Genomic DNA, 4,068 nt, shown 5'->3' with positions numbered 1-4,068 from the left:
AAATAATATCTGAAAATTTTCGATATATAAAAAAAAATTAAATATTTTTTACCACAAAGCAATTATTTTGTTAAAAACAAGCAGAAAGTTCTTTGAATCATTCAAATCGGACGCAGTAGTTCTCTCAAAATGCCATTTTTTGCACATTTAGCTCTGTATCTCAGAAACCGCTGAACCTGCCTTTGCTAAAAACTAATCACCTCTTCTTCCAATCATTACAAAATGATTGTTTTTTAGTCATTTAAATCGGATTTTTTGTACTCTTTGCTCTTTATCTCCGTAACGGCTGGGCCTGCCTTTGCCAAAAACTAATCAGTACATCTCGCTATCAATAGGGATCGAATGCTTTTCGAAGCATTCAAATCGGTTGATCCGTGCGCCCGAAACGCTTACGAAAAAATGCGGACATACAAAACACAACACACACATACACACACATCGATTTTTCTGAGGTATGCCAAAATGTTCAGAAACCCTCAAAACGTCGAGAAGTTCAAAAAATTTCATTTCGATTTTCGGCCCATTACTATAAACTATCCTACAGGAAGTTAATAAATGCTAATTTGATAAAATTTTTGATAATTTGTGATTTCAATCATATCAAATTGTTTAAAAATTAATACTAAACATTCTTTGGTTTTGTAGCACCCTACGATAAAATCTTGAAATATATATAAAAAATATTTGGCACCTTTTTCAATATCTTCCTTGTCTCTCATTACCACTATTTAGTCTTCATTTACACCCCTATCTTCCCTCTCAGACAATATTGTGAGTCTTCATATGCCGTTGCAACAAAGGCGACTGTGTAAATCCCTTTTCCACAAATCATGCACTTATAGGGCCTTTCACCTGTATGGAGTCTCGTATGCACCACCAGAGCATTCGAAGTAGAGTAAACATCTTACTGCCATGTAAACACTTAAAACGTTTTTCCCCTGTATGAGTCCTCGTGTGCGTTGACAAAGGCCCCGGTTGTGTATAAGCCTTATCACAATACTTGCATTTAAAAGGTCTTTCACCAGTATGGATAACTATGTGTCTTGTTAAAATAGATATTTGGGTAAACTTTTTGTCACAGAAATGACATTATAACCCTGCCCCGGTGTGGATTCGTTTGTGCATTGTGAGACGTACAGAACTTGTGAAGGCTTTGTTGCACTCATCACACTTGTAGGGGCGCTCACCTGAATGTATTCTAGAATGTGTGAGTAAAATCATTTTTCACCAACCCAAAGCCTTTTATTACAATAAGTGCATGTAAATGGTTTTTGTTCATATGCACAAACATGTGCCTTGATACATAACTTAACCGTGAAAAGCCTTTATTGCAGATTTCACACTTGTAAGGACGATCTTCAGAATGGGTCACCTCGTGTCTTGCTAACTCGCTAGGGCTTTTGAATACCTTCGTGCAAACTTTGCATTCATAAAGGCCTTCTCCTGTGTGGTATTTTAGGTGAGATGTGAGATGGCTTTGGCGAGAGAATGTCAAACCACAGTAGGAGCATTGGAGTGATTTAGCACAAGCATGGGAGTGATTTTTTAGGAGACAGAATTTGTGAAGGTTTTGTTGCAGATGGTGCAGACGAATGGACCGGTATGAGTTCTGATGTGTGATGATAAGGAGTCTTTGGGGTGAAGACTTTTGGGCAATATGTACATATATAAGACTTTTTTCTTGGAATTTGTGGCACTTGGAGCCTTTACGTACTTTTTCTCTATAGCCTTTGTGAGAATTACATCATCTTCATCATCTAAATAATTCTGATTCAAATAAATTGGCACAATCTTTGGGATAAGTATTATCCATTTATAATAATTTACTTATTTTTGTCATATTTAAATGCACATTACTTCAGTTGCTTTATTGATTTCTTGATCTTTTGCTGACATTTCAATTTCTTTCTTGTTGGAAAAAACACATAGAAACATAACTAAACAATATTTTAAAATATGTTTCACTAAATTTTATATTGTAACTAATAAATTTATCACAAATTAATTTATTTAAGTCATTTTGATACTAATTTAGAATTTTCTAAAAATTGTAACCTCAATTTAACATGGCTGTCAATTGACAGGTAAAGGCGCTGCCACACATGGCGTCGAAAAGACGAAAAAATAAAGGCGCTGTCACACATGGCGGCATTTTGAAAAGACGAAAAAGTAAATTTTGCATTTCTAAAATATAAACTAGTGGGGTGGGTGGCATCGTGCCTTAAGGCAAATTGCTGGAACTTCCCGTACCGTAACAAAATGTTCGAGGAATACTGAATGTTTTCAAATAAATTATTATAAATATTGTAACAATCATTGTCTAATATTTATAAGAATTATATAAATGAATTGCAAAGTTGTGAAATTATTTGTTTAAAGTATATTAGAACTATAGTCAGAATTAAAATAAAACCTGAATTAATTTTCGATATACAAAAAATTTTAAAAAAAAAAAAAAAAAAAATGAAGCAGAAAATTTTTTTTTCCTAAATCAATATTTTGTTAAGAACGAGCAGAAATTTCTTTGAATCATTCAAATCAGACGCTTAGGTTTCTCAAAAACTGCCATTTTTTCATATTTAGCTCCGTATCATAGAAATGGGCTGGGCCTACCTTTGCCAAAAACTAATAAACACTTCTCCCAATCATTACTAATTGAATGTTTAGATCTCTTTAGATTTCTATTTTCTGCACTCTTTGCCCCGTATCCCCGAAACGGCTGGACCTGCCTTTTTCAAAAACTAATCAGCTCTTTTCCCTATAGGAATTGAATGTCTTTTGAACCATTCAAGTTGATCCGTGCGCCCGAAAACGTGACTGGAAATTTGTATCCATACATACATACATACACACACACACACACATCCATTTTTTCTGAGGTATGCCAAAATGTTTAGAAACCTTCAAAACGTCGAGAAATGTAAAAATTTTCAATTCTGATTTTCGGCCCATTACAATAACTTACCATACGGGAAATTAACTAGTGGTGTATGGCATCGTGCCTTAAGGTAAATTGCAGGAACTTTCCGTACCTTAATGAAATATTATTATAAACAATGTAACTTTCATGGTTCTTATTTTATAAAAAGTAAATAAACAAAACGTAAGGGGGCTTATTCATCTATGGGGCAACCATTAAACACATGAGGTTTTTATGGGGAGGGGGCGGGATCGACAATAAATCACCAAATATCACGTGGGGGAAAGAGGAGTATAGTAAGATATCACGTGTATCTAATTTTTAATTGATTTCTTTAAAAAAAAATTCAAAAATTTAAATCTTTTTAAAAAAAAATTACAGTTTTATCACGTGATGTATGGTTGGGGAGGGGGGTGGTAATTTTGAATATCACCATGTATAACCAAGGGGAAGGGGTGGGTCCAAAAATCCTTAAAAACTAGCTCACGTGATTAACGGATGCCCCCTAATCAATCGGATTTATGATGAAGAACACTAACTAATATTTCTTAGTATTATATAAACTGGAATGCAAAGTTAAAATTATTTATTCGAAGTATATAAGTGATATTTAGAACTTAGCTAAAACTTGAATTAAAATCCGAATTATTTTTCGATATCAAAGAAAAAAAAATTGAAAAAAAATAGAATAAAAAAAATAATCTTTCCTCAAAAGCAATCGTATCGTCAACACAAGCAGAAAGTTTTTTAAATCATTCAAATCGGACTCTTAGTTCTATCAAAAACTGCCATTTATTGCGCATTCAGCTCTGTATCTTCTAAATGACTAGACCTGCCTTTGTCAAAAACTAATCACTTCTTCTCGCAATCATTACAAATTGAATGTTTTTTGGATCATTCAAATCGGATACTCCGTTCTCTCATAACATCGATTTCTATTTTCTGCACTCTTTGCTCCATTTCTCCGTAAAGGCTGGACCTGGCTTAGCCACAAACTAATCAACACATTAATAGGAATCGAATGTTTTTTTTAACCATTCAAATCGGTATCCTATTTGATAACCTGTCTTTGTGATTCATTTATGGTCTTATAGCATAAGCAGTATAAAAAAAAATCAGAAAAATAATAATATAGTATCTGCGCTAAA

This window comes from Ctenocephalides felis, unplaced genomic scaffold (genome assembly GCF_003426905.1).
Source record: "Ctenocephalides felis isolate EL2017-DRISC unplaced genomic scaffold, ASM342690v1 CF-g0.4_SCAFFOLD_00845, whole genome shotgun sequence".
Lineage (NCBI taxonomy): Eukaryota > Metazoa > Arthropoda > Insecta > Siphonaptera > Pulicidae > Ctenocephalides > Ctenocephalides felis.
This window is presented reverse-complemented; position numbering follows the sequence as displayed.